We start from the raw sequence: 17,841 nt of genomic DNA on the forward strand, positions 1-17,841 counted from the left end.
TTTCTGAATGTTGAGCTTTAAGCCAACTTTTTCACTCTCCACTTTCACTTTCATCAAGAGGCTTTTTAGTTCCTCTTCACTGTCTGCCATAGGGTGGTGTCATCTGCATATCTGAGGTGATTGATATTTCTCCCGGCAGTCTTGATTCCAGCTTGTGTTTCTTCCAGCCCAGCGTTTCTCATGGTGTACTCTGCATAGAAGTTAAATAAACAGGGTGACAATATACAGCCTTGACGTACTCCTTTTCCTATTTGGAACCAGTCTGTTGTTCCATGTCCAGTTGTAACTGTTGCTTCCTGACCTGCATACAGATTTCTCAAGAGGCAGGTCAGGTCGTCTGGTATTCCCATCTCTTGAAGAATTTTCCACAGTTTATTGTGATCGACACAGTCAAAGGCTTTGGCATAGTCCATAAAGCAGAAATAGATGTTTTTCTGGAATTCTCTCGCTTTTTCCATGATCCAGCAGATGTTGGCAATTTGATCTCTGGTTCCTCTGCCTTTTCTAAAACCAGCTTGAACATCTGGAAGTTCACGGTTCATGAATTGCTGAAGCCTGGTTTGGAGAATTTTGAGTGTTACTTTACTAGCATGTGAGATGAGTGCAATTGTGCGGTAGTTTGAGCATTCTTTGGCATTGCCTTTCTTTGGGATTGGAGTGAAAACTGAACTTTTCCAGTCCTGTGGCCACTGCTGAGTTTTCCAAATTTGCTGTCACATTGAGTGCAGCACCTTCACAGCATCATCTTTCAGGATTCGAGATAGCTCAACTGGAATTCCATCACCTCCACTAGCTTTGTTTGTAGTGATGCTTTCTAAGGCCCATTTCCAACCATTCTACTAGAATCCAATAGACATGGAGATTACTAAGTAATTGTGTGTGAAACAGAGAGGATGTTAATGATGACTTTTTCTGAGTGAGAGATTATAGAATACTGGTTTAGAAAGGAGCAAAGTGATTTAGAATGTTTTGATAGTCAGCATAGCTTGAAACACCACACACACATTGTCCCTCACTGAAATTTCTTTTGTAAAACTCTTTAATGGAGAAGTGCTGATTCCCTAGCAAAAACATCTGAAGAGAAAACTAAAGTCAAGAGGGAAAGCTTCAATATTAATTTCCTGGAGTGATTAGCCACCAACATTTTTCTGTATTGGTTCTAATAATTTTGCTGATGAGCATTTTAAGAGACAGCACAGTACTCTTCCTTGTCTAATAAAGTTAGAATGTAAGCTTTTGTTCGGTGGCATGATTGGCTGAGAAGCAAAAAGAACCAGACAGTTTCTTATCTAAGTTAAGCAGAGCTGAGAGATCATTCCCCCGTGTGTTTATAAGGAAGAGTTAAATCCCTCCCACGGTAATGTAGCACCAGATCGAAGTAAACAGACTATGATTTCAGTGCTAGACACAGCCTTAAGGCAGAAGAAATTACACTGTCATACAGAGGATATGTAGCGGCTGCTATTTTGGTGCTTGAGTTCTTTGTTGTCACATAGTTGAAGGCAATCCAGATGAAGAAAAGTGTTAACCAACAAAAGGAGAAAATTTCCTGCTCATGGCTAGAAGGGCATGGGGGAAGAGGAAGGACACGGTACAGTTCTGTGTGAACATACCAACAAGGGGTCTGTTCCAGGCATTGCTGGCTTCAACTTGTCTCCTCATTTTTATTGGAAGCAAGTTGTTCAGAAGGGCAAAGTGCAAGCTAGAATATAAAAAGAATATTTCCTCACATGGTTTATCTTCCACTGTAGAATCTGAAAATCATGATTGCTTCCTTAATTGAATTAGCTTCCAGATGCTTATAAGATGGGCTTAGGGAAAAGTGGAACACCTACTTTCTTGATATCTCCAATACCATGAGGGTGTTTGAGGTATTTTTAAAGCATTATAATACATGCCTCAAGCTCAACATTCAGAAAACTAAGATCATGGCATCTGGTCCCATCACTTGATGGGAAATAGATGGGGAAACAGTGGAAACAGTGTCAGACTTTATTTTTTGGGCCTCCAAAATCACTGCAGATGGTGATTGCAGCCATGAAATTAAAAGACGCTTACTCCTTGGAAGGAAAATTGTGACCAATCTAGATAGCATATTCAAAAGCAGAGACATTACTTTGCCAACAAAGGTCCATCTAGTCAAGGCTATGGTTTTTCCAGTGGTCACGTATGGATGTGAGAGTTGGACTGTGAAGAAAGCTGAGTGCCGAAGAATTGATGCTTTTGAACTGTGGTGTTGGAGAAGACTCTTGAGAGTCCCTTGGACTGCAAGGAGATCCAACCAGTCCATCGTAAAGGAGATCAGTCCTGGGTGTTCATTGGAAGGACTGATGCTGAAGCTGAAACTCCAATACTTTGGCCACCTCATGCGAAGAGTTGGCTCATTGGAAAAGACTCTGATGCTGGGAGGGAATGGGGGCAGGAGGAGAAGGGGACAACAGAGGATGAGATGGCTGGATGGCATCACTGACTCGATGGACATGAGTTTGAGTAAACTCCGGGATTTGGTGATGGATAGGGAGGCCTGGCATGCTGTGATTCATGGGATCGCAAAGAGTCGGACACGACTGAGCAACTGAACTGAACTGAATACATGCCTCTGTATATCTATATCTTTAAAGGTATATATGAGACACTGTATGCAGTTACCTTTAAAATCAAAGGATAATTCTGAACAGATTCAACTAGATATGCAAGTTTTACCACTTCAAGTGGAAGGTAAAGAAGATTAAAAGATAAGATATATTCTATATTCCCACCAAGATGGGAATTTTGCCAGTTGCCGGGAGTTTGTCTTTTCCTGTTCTGATTCCAGAAATAGGAAAATAACTTCACATTTAGTTTGGAGACCCACTATACCCAGTGTGAAATAGTCCTAAGCTAAAATTCCGTTGATCACCTGACCTCCGTAGTCCCTATCCTGATTGGTGGGCCACAGATATTTTTTGATCTCTTGAAATGTGTTAGTTCAGAGCCACTGTTGAATAATCTCCAAAAAGACTCATATTTCCTTTTCCCCATTGCACAGTCACCCTAATAAAAGGCCAGTGATCCCTTTGGGGAAGGCTGGGAGAAAGAAGAATGTAAATATGATGCAATAGAGAATTTGAGCTAAAATATAATTGAATATGAAAGTAGTATACTATAAAAACATATTGGAGACAAACTGAAACCATCTTTTCCAAAATAATTACTAAAACAAGACATGGGAGCCAGTAGAGAAAGATGTAGGATAAATTTGAAATCATCCTAGTATTAAAATGATGATATAAGTGCTTGTGTAAGTTTAATGTATCTGCAAATAAAAATGAACACTCAATTACGTTATAATGAAATAGCTTACTGAGTATAACATACTTAAATGCGTGATCCATGACATTACTGTGGTCTTCCATATGGATGACTTCATTCTGTGCTGGGGATCTAGTTTGCCTTCAGTGTTTCCTTGTTGTAATATGTTGTCTTTCCAGCAACTCATCTTGAGTATTTTCTGAGAACAGCGTCTCCTGTTCTGAAGTGTGACCACCTCCACGATTTTTAAAAATTCTGGTCCACTATCAGTTTCATTACTCTGGTCACAAAGATGGCCAATCTGAATCCTTTCCTGAAAATTTATTCAGAGATGTAAGGAGGGGCCTTTACTTTCTCGGTGGTGGATTAGCTATTTACCCCCTTCTCCCTTTTCTGCCACTGCCACGATGGAGGGAGACATTCAGCACGCAGTGAGAGGAGCGGAGACCAGCACATAGAAACCTGACAGGGATACTGATTGTTTCAAATTTTGGTGTACTGGTATTAATTTAGCCCTACTGACGTCTTTCACAGTTATGTGAAGCAGTCAAACTCCTGTATATTTCAGAGCCTTTTGTGAAATGACTCCTGAACAAATCTAATTCAATCCCTCAACCCCATCCAGCTAGACTAAATTTTCTAGACTACAAAATTGTTCACATCACTCCTCATTCAGAAAATTCCCATGTCCTCACTGGCAAGCGCATTGACTTTTTGAGTCAGTATGGATTTTGGCTCCTTGGCTAATAAGCAGGTCTCTTCATCTCTGTAAGCCTCCTGGTCCAAATACCTAGTTCTCTGGATACCCGAGAGATGAAAACACGATCACAGAAATATAGAACATTTGGTGTAGTCCTGGGGCATGATGAGCACTCCCTGAGAAGGTCCTGACTCCTGAGCATGGCTGAGCAGGGCTCCACAGCTGGGCAGCATCCTCCCCTCCCTCTTCACCTCACTAACCTCTTTTGCCTCCAAACAGGCTTAGGAGCCATTCCCCAATAAGCCATATGTTCCCGCCTATATGGCTTGCCTCCTGCCCTTTATCTACCTATCTACATTTAGCCTGTTCTTTAAAACTCAGTGAAATCAGGGACTTCCCTGGTGGTCCAATGGCTAAGATTCTGAACTCCCAATGCAGGGGGCCTAGTTCAATTCCTAGTAAGGGAACTAGATCCTGCAACTTTGAGTTCTCATGCCACAACTAAAGATGCTGAAGGCCACAAGTAAGACCCTGTGCAGACAAATAAATAAATATGTATTTTTTAAATCAGTAAAGTGGCAAGGAAACATGTATAATAGCATATATGAAACGAATCGCCAGTCCAGGTTCGATGCATGATACAGGATGCTTGGGGCTGGTGCACTGGGATGACGCAGAGGGATGGTTTAGGGAGGGAGGTGGGAGGGGGGTTCAGGATGGGGAACACGTGTATACCCATGGCAGATTCATATTGATGTATGGCAAAACCAATACAATATTAAAAAAATATATATCAGTAAAGTCAATCCCATCTCTCCTATGACATTTTCAACTAACCATTCTAAAGTGATTATTTCCTTCTCCAAGTCCCTGAAACACACTCTTCTTGCCTGTGTTTTTAGTCTGGTGATTAATCCTATAATACCTGGATCTTCTGTTTTGCCTTCAACCTGTTACATATTTTGCATTATTTTTTATGATGAAACTTTTTTTTTAAATTTATTTCTAACTGGAGGATAATTGCTTCAAAATAGCGTGTTGGTTTCTGGCTATACATCAGCATGAATCAGCCATAGGTATACATATGTCTCCTCCCTCTTGAACCTCCCTCCAACCTCCCACTACATCTTACCCCTCTAGGTTGTAACAGAGCACATGTTTGCGCTCTATGCATCATACAGCAATTCCCATTGGCTATCATTTTCACATATGGTAATGTGTATGTTTCCATACTACTCTCTCAATTATCCCACCCTCTCCTTTCCCCACTGTGTCCACAAGTCTATTCTCTGCATCTCCATTGCTGCCCAGCAAATAGGGTCATCCGTACCTTTTCTCTAGATTCCACGTGCATGTGTGCAAAGTTGCATCAGTTGTGTGTGATTCTTTGCAACACCATGTACTATAGCCCACCAGGCTCCTGTGTCCTTGGGATTCTCCAGGCAAGAATACTGGAGTGCGTTGCCATGCCCTCCCAGGGGATCTTCCTGACCCAGGGATTGAACCTACGTCTCCTGCAGTTCCTGCATTGTTAGGCAGATTCTTTACTGCTGAGCCAACAAAGAAGCCTTCTAGATTCCATATATGTGCATTAATAGACAATATTTATTTTTCTTTTTCATACTTTCTTCACTCTGTTTAATGGGCTCTGGGTTCATCCACCTCAGAACCGACTCAGATGTGTTCCCATAAGGGGAAAAGGAGTACGTCAAGACTGTGTATTGTCACCCTGCTCATTTAACTTATATGCAGAGTACATCATGAGAAACGCTGGGCTGTAGGAAGCACAAGTTGGAATCAAGATTGCTGGGAGAAACATCAATAACCTCCCAGCAATCTTGATTCCAAGATATGCAGATGACCCCACCCTTATGGCAGAAAGTGAAGAAGAACTAAAGAGCCTCTTGATGAAATTGAAAGAAGAGAGTGAAAAAGTTGGCTTAAAGCTCAACATTCAGAAAACTAAGATCATGGCATCCGGTCCCATCACTTCATGGGAAATAGATGGGGAAACAGTGGAAACAGTGGCTGACTATCTTTCTGGGCTCCCAAATCACTGCAGATGGTGATTGCAGCCATGAAATTAAAAGACGCTTACTCCTTGGAAGGAAAGTTATGACCACCCTAGACAGCATATTAAAAAACAAAGACATTACTTTGTCCACAAAGGTCCGTCTAGTCAAGGCTATGGTTTTTCCAGTGGTCATGTATAGGTGTCAGAGTTGGACTATAAAGAAAGTTGAGCGCCGAAGAATTGATGCTTTGGAACTGTGGTGTTGGAGAAGACTCTTGAGAGTCCCTTGGACTGCAAGGAGATCCAACCAGTCCATCATAAAGCAGATCATTGGAAGGACTGATGTTGAAGCTGAAACTCTACCTTGGCCACCTGATGCGAAGAGCTGACTCATTTGAAAAGACCCTGATGCTGGGGAAGATTGAGGGCAGGAGGAGAGGGGGATGATAGAGGATGAGATGGTTGGATGGCATCACCGACTCAATGGACATGGGTTTGGGTAGACTCTGAGAGTTGGTGATGGACAGGGAGGCCTGGCGTGCTGCGATTCACGGGGTTGCAAAGAGTCGGACACTACTGAGCAACTGAACTGAATATTCCGTTGCATACATGTACCACAACTTCTTTATCCATTCACCTGTCCATGTATATCTAGGTTGCTTCAATGTCCTAGCTATTGTAAATAGTGCTGCAATGAACATTTGGTACATGTGTCTTCTTCAGTTATGGTTTTCTCAGGGTGTATGCCCAGTAGTGGGATTGTTGGGTCATATGGTGGTTTTATTTCTAGTTTTTTAAGGAAGGAATCTCCATACTGTTCTGCATAGTGGTTATATTAGTTTATATTCCCACCAACAGTGCAAGAGGGTTCTCTTTTCTGTGCACCCTCTCCAGCATTTATTGTTTGTATATTTTTTGGTGATGGTCATTCTGACCACTGTGATACCTCATTGTAGTTTTGATTTGCATTTCTCTAATAACAAAATCACTGCAGATTGTGATTGCAGCCATGAAATTAAAAGACGCTTACTCCTTGAAAGGAAAGTTATGACCAACCTAGATAGCATATTCAAAAGCAGAGATATTACTTTGCCAACAAAGTTCCGTCTAGTCAAGGCTATGGTTTTTCCAGTGGTCATGTATGGATGTGAGAGTTGGACTGTGAAGAAGGCTGAGCATCAAAGAATTGATGCTTTTGAACTGTGGTGTTGGAGAAGACTCTTGAGAGTCCCTTGGACTGCAAGGAGATCCAACCAGTCCATTCTAAAGGAAATCAGTCCTAGGTGTTCATTGGAAGGACTGATGCTCAAACTGAAACTCCAATACTTTGGCCACCTCATGCGAAGAGTTGACTCATTGGAAAAGACTCTGATGCTGGGAGGGATTGGGGGCAGGAGGAGAAGGGGACGACAGAGGATGAGATGGCTGGATGGCATCACCGACTCGATGAACATGAGTTTGAGTGAACTCTGGGAGTTGGTGATGGATAGGGAAGCCTGGTGTGCTGCAATTCATGGTGTCGCAAAGAGTCAGACACGACTGAGTGACTGAGCTGAGCTGAATAATGAGCAATGTTGAGCATCTTTTCATGTGTTTATTAGCCATCTGTATGTCTTCTTTGGAGAAATGTCTGTTTAGGTTGTCTGGCCACTTTTTGATTGCATCGTTTGTTTTTCTGATATTGAGCTGCATGAGCTGCTTGTATATTTTGGAGATTAATCCTTTGTTGGTTGTTTCACTTGCTGTTATTTTCTCCTGTCCTGAAGTTTGTCTTTTCACTTTGTCTATGAGTTTGATGAAATTCTTTTCTCTATTTTAATGTAATCATATGCTCCTTGTAGGCAAGAACTTCTTTTATTTCCTTTCGTTTCTCGGGGGCTTGTTACCTAATAGTATGTGAAAGTTTAGATATTTCATACTGTTCTTTTGATTATAGATGTAATCTTACACTAATATTTATCCTTGTATGAGGAGAAAAGTCACTCATAGATAATGTAGGAAATACCAGTCAAGTTGGAAAGGAAGATCAATAGAAATTATCTGGGCCTAGAAAAGTAACTGTTCTTTTATTGTGTTTTTAGTGTGTCCTTCAAGTGAGTTGGCTATTTGTATCCCAGTGAGAAATTACACAGAGAAATAGTGACTGAAATTCATTGCCTGTTGTTGACTGGGAGGCAGATGTAGAAGAGTTTCTGAATGTAAATAGTGCCAGCCTTGGCAAGCTCTACTCAGCTCCCACCCTTCTTCTGTGACCTAAAGAGTAAATAGTCGAAACTGAAATAATAACCAAGTTATGGTAGTTTTTTTTTCCCTGGGTGTCCATTGGAAGGACTGATGCTAAAGCTGAAACTCCAATACTTTTGCCACCTCATGCGAAGAGTTGACTCATTGGAAAAGACCCTAATGCTGGGAGGGATTAGGGGCAGGAGGAAAAGGGGACAACAGAGGATGAGATGGCTGGATGGCATCACTGACTTGATGGACATGAGTTTGATTATATGCATTTTAACAATCTGTATGTGATAGGCTATACCTGACTGTATGCTTGTACGAAATGAATAGAATAGGATGCAAAACTAGATCCTTGAGACGAGTTTAGGAGTTTTTGATTTACCAAACTTAAATAAAGGTTATAAAGAGAGTATGGTTCTTGGCCCCAGTAGCTTCCCAGTCTAGATTTTCAGGCAATCTGCTTTGTTATGCAGTTATACTTAGACTTAAAGGTGTGTCCAGTTATTAAAGATCTACTTCATGTTCTATGTCCAGGGAAATTCCTTATAATACTGGTGTTGTGCGATAGGAATGCCATAATCAGTACAGGCAAGCGATGGTGAACCTGGCTTTCACTGATTCCCAGCAGTTACGTTTCCAGGAACATGATGTAACTTGTGGAATAGCCAAATCCTTGAGCTAACAAGTAGTGATCTAACTGGGTTTACTGCAATCATTCTGAATTATTGAGGGAACTTCTAAGTGTGTTCTTAGTTTGAAATTTGGCTTACCAAAATCTTGGCAAAAGAGGTGCATTGTAAAACAAACAAAACCAAAAAACATCTTAAATCCAAAATTGCCTTAAATTTGTTAAAAGTAGTTTAAAATAAAATTATGTGAATTTAAAAAAATTAAAATTTGAAATTATCAAATGTCTTATTATGTGCATGTGCTAAGTTGCTTCAGTCGTGTCAGACTCTTTGCAACCCTGTGGACTGTAGCCCAGCATGCTCCTGTGTCCATGGTGTTCTCTAGGCAAGGATACTAGAGTGGATTGCCATGCCCTCTTCCAGGGGGTCTTCCTGACCCAGGGATCAAACCTGTGTCTCTTGTGTCTCCTGCATTGGCAAGCAGGTTCTTACCACTCGTGCCGCCTGGGAAGCCCCCTTATTATGTAATATTAACTAATATTTACAGAGATTAAAAAACATATTAAAGATTTTAGTAACAAAGATAGACCTATATTTTAAAATAAAACAGTATAGTCTATCAGATAGGGATAGAATTCTTTTCTTTAAAAATTGCATGTCTTCTGCTTTTGAATTCATCATGTAACGTGATTGGGATGACCTGTTTCTAAATTCAAAATCAGAGCAGCTTAGATTATAATTTGCAGATTTTCAGCCTGTTCAAGTCAAGTACTTGCAAGAAACTTTTATATGTCAAAAGCACATGTTACCTGCTTAATACATTTCATGAATAAATCAGTAAATAGAATGAATAATAAATAAATGAGTGAACCATCTGTCAAGGTGCAATGAGAGTGACGATATAGAATTTACTGTTACTGAGAGACAGAATGATTTTAATGTTTCCAAGTTTCATAGTCACTGTTTATAAAATAAAAACAATAGGTCAGCCGTATTTGCAGTGTCATATTAACTGCAATAATATATACAATATGCCTAACAACTCCTAGCCCATGATGGTAAATGTTCCCTTCCTCCATGCTGAAAATGTAGTCTTACTTAAAAAAAAGAACCTGAAATCTCCTTGCTGGCACTGAATAAAGACTTTTGGAGAGGCCAGTCTAATTGATGAACTCTTATTTCCATGATTTCTAGCATCTTATCCATGAAGATCATTTCCTAAAGGAAATTTCCATTCTTTACCTCATTTCTTAATCACTAACTCATATTTTTAATTCAGGGTTTATAAAAACTGTTGCTCAAAAATGTAGAGGCAATATGACTGTGGTTACTTTTTACAGACTTGTGTTCAACCTTGAAGAAACTCCTAGAATTTCTTACATGACAAGTTGAAAATCAGTGACTACCATTCTCTCGAACCTTTATTGAGTTTTAACTCTGCTAATTGTAGAAGTTGTAAAGATACACAAAGCATACACTTGGTCCTGGGGAGCTAATTGTATATGAGAAAAGACAAGCTTGTCTAATATTTTAGAAAGTGTGAAGTATTAGAAGAGAGACATGTATAGACAGAATGGGAACAGAGAGACAACAAATGATTTAATCTTGGAAGTTGAAAAAGCCTTCATAGAGAATGCTGCATTTGTTTTAGGGCCCTGGAAGACGAACAGGCATTTGCCAGGAGGGAATGAGGAAGATGAGGATGGGTGTCTAAATGCAGGAAGGCAAGTACTAGCAGATATACCATTATGCTTATGTGTACCTGGAGCAGTTGTTTGCCAATAAAAAATCTTTTTAAAAATGAGACTATATAGAATTACACATGAAAAGAAAGAAAAGCAAAGCTGCCTTTATGACGTATGGAGGAAGGCTTAGAGTCACAGCTACTTTCTCAGTGGCGCACCCACGGTAGCAGTGGGGACTCTCGGAGAGGAGGACAAGCGTGGCAGGAAGCCATGTAGACCAGGGCTGGGTCGCTTTAGGCAGATTGGGCCTTGTCCTCTGAGGGTTTAGGAGTCATCAAACATTTTTAAGGAGGCGAACAGCATCAACTCTGTTAGAAAGAGAGTGCTGGGCAGTCTGTCAAGTGGGTCAGTGTAGAGATGCAGAGTAGAGACCTGTTGATTGGAATTCCAGGATTCCAGGTGTTATCAAAAGATGGAACTAATCTGTATAGATCTGAGTTTTGATTTTGGTTCTTTCTCTGCCAGACTACATGACCTTTAATCACATAATCTTTAATTTAAAAAGGGACATTTTATGTGTACTAATTCATCTACCTCCCAATTTAGATGTCCCCTTAATAATGCAGAGGCTTGCCAGGTGGCTCAGTGGTAAAGAATCCACCTGCCATTGCAGGAGACTTGGGTTCAATTCCTGGGTCAGGAAGATCCCCTGGAGGAGGAAATAGCAACCCACTCCAGTATTCTTGCCTGGAAAAATCCCATGGACAGAGAGCCTAGTGGGCTACAGTCCTTAGGGTCACAAAGAGTCAGATGCAATTGGACACACACACACACACACACACGAACAGTGCAACTGACAAACAATTAGGCCATTGCATGGCTTAGAACATTTGCATGGCATGAAGTCTACTACATTGGAAAGAATCCCATTCTTTCTTGGTAACCCTAATTGCATTTAAAACCAGAAAAACAAGCAAAATCTTCCTTTATTTTCTGGCTAGACCAAGTCTTCTGTTGAGCAGTTTTACTAGATAGTCTTCAGCTATTTATGCATAGCCCTCAAATTCTTACTCACCTTTTCTTCTCCAAGCAAATCTTTCAGAGTTCATGGAACATAAATTTCAGACCAGTTGCTATCTTGGTTGCACTATGTAGATGCTCTGTATTCTCACTGTGAGCTGTTAAAACACAGAATCCAGAACTGATTCAAGTTCGTCAGAGGTGGGTTGAACAGTGTAGTATACAATGAATGGAGGTTGATATTTCTTGATTTAGAAGTGCTACTTCTTAAAGAAGCATATGATTATAATAATATTTTAATAGCCTGTAGTTAACTCAGACCCTGTATCCTTTAGTTAGTCTATTAACCCATCCTGTCCTCAGGCCCTCTAGCTTGACAGTAAAGGTCACACCTGCCTCCTGTTTATGGTTATTATGGGTAATATGATGTTAAATTAAATTTATAGGCAATGTTGTACTTGAAATTCAAGGTGACCTCCTTGTTGTGCAGATGTAGTTTTAAGAAAGACAAAAGAACCATTGACAAGAAAGTAACCTATATCAAAAGTATATTAAATGGCCTCAGGAAAAAAATGTGTTTCCTAGCATTTTGCATTCTGTGACCCTTCCTACTTCTGTTTTACCAATAAAACATTTAGCCTGACTGCTCTATAAATAGATTTTCAACTTATATTGCCAGATAATACATAATTTGATGAGAGTGAAGATGATTTTCCTGAGAGGCTAAGTTAATTGGTTTATATATTTTTGTCTTGTATGTGTCTCAGTTTTTCCCTTGGCTTCTAAGCTTTTGAGGCGAATGTTACTTTCTCCAACAGAATATTTTCTTGGCTGACTTCAACCAAGGAGTGACCAAGTCTGCTCTATATTTTCTGGCAATGATGTTGCAGTAATCAGAATAAAATAAGGTCCTAAGGAGAATCTGGCTCAGACAGTAGAAGTTACAGAGTGAAAACAAACACATCCTTACTATTAGCTCTCTACATGCTGGGAGTGGAACAGTGACAGTCACATTCAAGTACAATTTTAAAAGCAATTTCCCTGGATCATTTCGATAAGACCCCTCTCTTTTTATTGTATAAGTGGAATCCATAAGCTTTTAGAAGGTGCGTTGTGTTCTTTACAGGTTGCTGAGCATCACTATAACACTGAAACTCTGTTGATTGTGCTGGTGAACTGGCTCTGAGGATTTGAAAAAATAAATAAAAAATAAAAAACACTGCATATATAGTCACCACCTCTGCTGTGGTCACATCAGTCTTACTCAAATACTTTGTGGGAACAACAGACATAGAATCCAAGTTTTTAGCTTGAACTTTTTTCATTATGAATCTAAGAAACATATGAATCACTGACAAAAATTATAAGTACTCTTAAGAATTATAGCTGTTTTGTCAAGATCCTTTTGTCAGTGTTCTGTTGATTGACCTAGTATTTTATTTCCTCAGCTCACTGGAACTTTAAGTGTGTTTCATCTCTTTAAGTATGAACTTTCTTTAAGAGAAGAACAATGTATATTACTGATATGCTCTTGGCCACTTTTAAAACATGGATTAGTATCTGCATAATACCATTAGTCAGGAAAAATGTACCTTTGGTGCCAGACAAGTCTAAATAAGATTTTAATGCATGATGAAATTTAAACATAAGAAATACTGAAAAATAAAAATTTAAGTTTTGTCAAAACTCTTCAGTGAATTACAGGAGAATAAATACAAAGAGGACTAAAGCTAATGTTTGGTCAATAAGATGAACATCTACTCTAAATGATCTGTATTTCTTGGTTGAACTTTGGAATAAATGGGATACAATTTCAACCATATAGTCCTATAATTTTGCATGCATAGTTTATTATGGTTTCGTCCCTAGTGGAAAGTAGTTTTGTGAATATTGAAATGTAATGGACAATGTTTTTGAGTAAATTTCTATCCATTTCTAACTGTACTTACTTACTTATTTACCTCTGAAAGAATTGAACAGTTCTCCTAGAGTGATTCTATCCTTTTTTTCACACATCATTTTATATTATGTTCAATATAAACCTCATATATATAAAAGTTGAGTGAATAATGGAGTTATAGCTGGCATAAGAATGAATACATTGTCTTACAGGATGTATATAAGCTCTACTACACTTTTTGTTTTTCATATTGTGATTTCAAATTTCTTTCCTCTTCTTAGTCGGATTTTTAATCTACTGATCTTTCTGGTCTTTCTTCCCTGCTTGAAATCCTGAACCCCAGAGACTTACTGTCTCCATCACAGAATACAGTAAATATGGGGTGTGTTTGGTTAGAGAAGTGGATGCCTGGTAGGTGGGTAAAAGAACCGAGGGAATCAATGGGTGGGTAGTTAGGTATGTGCATGGACGGCGCAAAAGTGGCGCCTCTTCCCTGCACCAAATCGCTGAAATCCTGGAGACCTAGTGGTTCATCTGTGATCTCTGGTGTCTTGAGTTTCAGCTTATTGCATTTTAGAGTATGCTTTAAAACTACAAAGCATGGATGTGAATTTGGACTCTCTAATGTCTTAAAAGACGTTATAAAAGGCTTAGGCTGTTAATTTTATAACAGTAGAACATCTTTGATTTTTCCTAAAATTTGTATTTTATAAATGGGGTGTGACTTTATAGCAAAGATATGACTTCTCCAGAGACAATGAATATCTCAGTATCTGATTATCCTCATGGAACATCTGTTGATGTGGTTTATGATTTTTTAAATAGATAGTGAAAGTGAAAGTCGCTCAGTCATGTCCGACTCTTTGCAACCCCACGGACTATACTGTCCATGGAATTCTCCAGGCCAGAATACTGGAGTGGGTAACCTTTACTTTCTCCAGGGGATCTTCCTGACCCAGAAATCAAATCGGCATCTCCTGCATTGCAGCCGGATTCTTTACCAACTGAGCTATCAGGGGAGCCCATATGACCAATCTATTTTGTTTGATTAAAGTGATAATTATAAATATTGGTTTACCACTAATCTCACATGTAAATTCATAGTGAGACCAAAATATGAAAGTCTTATTTAATTTCAGTTTTTTTTTTTTTTTTTTACTGTTTATTAATTCATTTGCTGATAAGTATTTTTCTTTGTTTTTCTCCGATGACTTTATACTGCTTTTTCCATGAATTTTGATAGTTGACAAACCTGATGGCACTTCTGTTAGGGATATTATGTATTTTTAACAGTGTGTTACAATCAGGTAAACTTCAGTCCAGCTTAGGACATTTGTGTTGTCAATTTGGAAATCCTTTGCCAAGCCCTCACAAGAGTATTGACAAAGGATCACTTTTAAAGTAAATCTCCTTATATTTTGTCTAGACTACTAAGTACTAACTACATCTTCTCTGCAGAGAATCAGATTAGGCCAGGAGAGTTTTATGTCTTCATTATGCCATTATTGCAGTGCATGGTGTTTGGATAAAATATAATTTCCTGGTATCTCTAAGTAGGATATAAATAAGCAAAAACTTTTTAGGAATAATAGCAATTTCATTACATTCACATGAGAACCTCATATATGTGCTTGTCAAAATATTTATTGCTATAATAAACCATAAAATTGCTCGATATTAATTAAATAGATGTTACATATTCAGTTGGCTACTAAAGTATAATTGATTTGCATTTCTGTATATTCAGGAAACAAAATAGTTTATTAAATAAAAAATTACTTCTGAGACATGTAACAGTTTAAGGGTTAGTATAGATATTTAATCCCTTGATGAAAGGTCTGTAATATCTGCAATATTTGGAAAGCCTTACATAAAAAATATTTGCATTATTGCCAGAAAGCAGTGGGAATAAATGATAGCATTTTGTTTGTTAGCATGCCATGATGTCCCCCTGAGTTACAAGTATATTTGAGACTATAACAATTCTGATGAAATAAAGTTAAATACAGATGAAGTATTTTAAGTGACTGTCATCCATTTTTGAGTGTACTTCAGCATCTCAGTATTAAATACCACAATTGTCCTTAAGTTCACAAGGGTTGCCAAGATGTGTGGGTCAAGTATGCTAAAATTTTAAAAGTATATTCTAGAATGTGTATTATTTTTTTTCTTGACAGGTTAAAACCTATGATATTTAGAATGGAAGCATTAAATATCACATAAATTGTTTCTAGCCTTGTTTTTCAGTGCGGTGGTTAGTTTTCATGGAGAGACCAATTTAATCTGCGTGAATTAAAAAAACCAGATTATTGGGACTTCCCTGGTGGTCCAATGGCTAGGACTCCAGGCTCCAAATGTAGGGGGCCCAGGTTTGATCCCTGGCTTGGGAACTAAATCCCGCACACTCTAACTAAAGATCCAGAACAGCCAAATAAACAAATAAAACTGATTTTAAATGCTCTCTATTTCTTAAAGAAAAAAGCAAAAAACATCATTACTCTTTACATTTCATTTGTATGTTTATTATCCTTATTGATCATCAATCTGCATAAAAATAATTTTATTAATTTTTAGAAGTGATTGAAAAGTATGCATTTAGTACTTGGAGAGAGTACTTTATTTGTAGTTGAAGAAGAATGTGTTTTATTTCAAGGATTATTGTTTAGTTCCTCAGTCGTGTCCAGCTCTTTGTGATGCCATGGACTGTAGCGCACCAGGCCTCCCTGTCCTTCACCACCTCTAAGAGCCTGCTCAAACTGTCCATTAAGTCAGTGATGCCATCCAGCCATCTCATCCTCTGTCATCCCTTTCTCCTCCTGCCTTCAGTCTTTCCCAGCATCAGGGTCTTTTCTAATGAGTCACCTGTTCGCATCAAGTGGCCAAACTGTTGGAGCATCAGCTTCAGCATCAGTCCTTCCAATGAAGATTCAGGATTGATTTCCTTTATGGTTGACTTGTTTGATCCCCTTGCAGTCCAAGGGACTCTCAAGAGTCTTCTCCAACACCATAGTTCAAAAGCATCAATTCTTAGGCGTTCAGCCTTCTTTATGGTCCAGTGCTCAAATCCATACAGGACTACTGGAAAAACCATAGCTTTGACTAGACAGATCTTTGTTGGCAAAGTAATGTCTCTGCTTTTTAATATGCTGTCTAGGTTTGTTATAACGTTTCTTCCAAGAGGCAAGCATCTTTTAATTTCATGGCTGTAGTCACCATCTGAAGTGATTTTGGAGCCCAAGAAAATAAAATCGATCACTGTTTCCATTGTTTCCCAATGCGTTGTTTCCCAGCATTGCCATGAAGTGATGGGACTGGATGTCATGGTCTTAGTTTTTTGAATGTTGAGTTTTAAGCCAGCTTTTTCCACTCTCCTCTTTCATCTTCATCAATAGGCTCTTTAGTTTCTCTTTACTTTCTGCCATATGGGTGGTATCATCTGCATATCTGAGGTTATTGATATTTCTCCTAGCAATCTTGATTCCAACTTGTGCTTCATTCAGCCCAGCATTTCACATGATGTAGCCTGCATATGTTAAATAAGCAGGTGACAATATACAGCCTTGACATACACATTTCCCAATTTTGAACCAGTCCTTTGTTCCATGACCAGTTCTGTTTGTTGCTTCTTGACCTGCATCTAGATTTCTCAGGAGGCAGGTAAGGTGATCTGGTATTCCCATCTCTTGAAGAATTTTCCAAAGTTTGTTGTGATCCACACAGTCAAAGGTTTTAGCATAGTCCATGAAGTAGAAGTAGATGTTTTTCTGGGATTCTCTTGCTTTTTCTATGATCCATCCAGACGTTGGCAATTTGATCTCTGGTTGCTCTGCCTTTTCTAAATACAGCTTGAATATCTGGAAGTTCTCGGTTCATGTACTGTTGAAGCCTTGCTTGAAGAATTTTGAGCATTACTTTGCTAACATGTGACATGAGTGCAGTAGTTTGAACATTCTTTGACATTGCCTTTCTTTGGGATTGGAATGAAAGCTGACGTTTTCCAGTCCTGTGGCCACTGCTGAGTTTTCCAAATTTGCTGGAATATTGAGTGCAGCACTTCAACAGCATCATCTTTTAGAATTTGAAATAGCTCAACTGGAATTTCATCACCTCCACTAGCTTTATTTGTAGTGATGCTTCCTAAGGCCACTTGACTTTGCCCTCCAAGATTTTGGCTCTAGGTGAGTGATTACACCATCGTAGTTATCTGGGTTGTGAAGATCTTTTTTGTACAGTTCTTCTGTGTATTCTTGCCACCTCTTCTTAGTATCTTCTGCTTCAGTTAGGTCCATACCATTTCTGTCCTTTATTGTGCCCATGTTTGCATGAAATGTTCCCTTGGCATCTCTAATTTTCTTGAAGAGATCTCTGAA

General features: G+C 39.0%; 1 protein-coding gene across 1 annotated transcript in view; it reads left to right on the forward strand.

The window, feature by feature from the left end:
• Window positions 1-17,841, forward strand: part of ARL15 (ADP-ribosylation factor-like 15) — a 473,050-nt gene that overhangs the window by 301,656 nt on the left and 153,553 nt on the right. The window lies entirely within an intron of this gene.

This window comes from Bison bison, unplaced genomic scaffold, assembly GCF_000754665.1.
Source record: "Bison bison bison isolate TAMUID 2011002044 unplaced genomic scaffold, Bison_UMD1.0 scf7180017864378, whole genome shotgun sequence".
Taxonomy (NCBI): domain Eukaryota; kingdom Metazoa; phylum Chordata; class Mammalia; order Artiodactyla; family Bovidae; genus Bison; species Bison bison.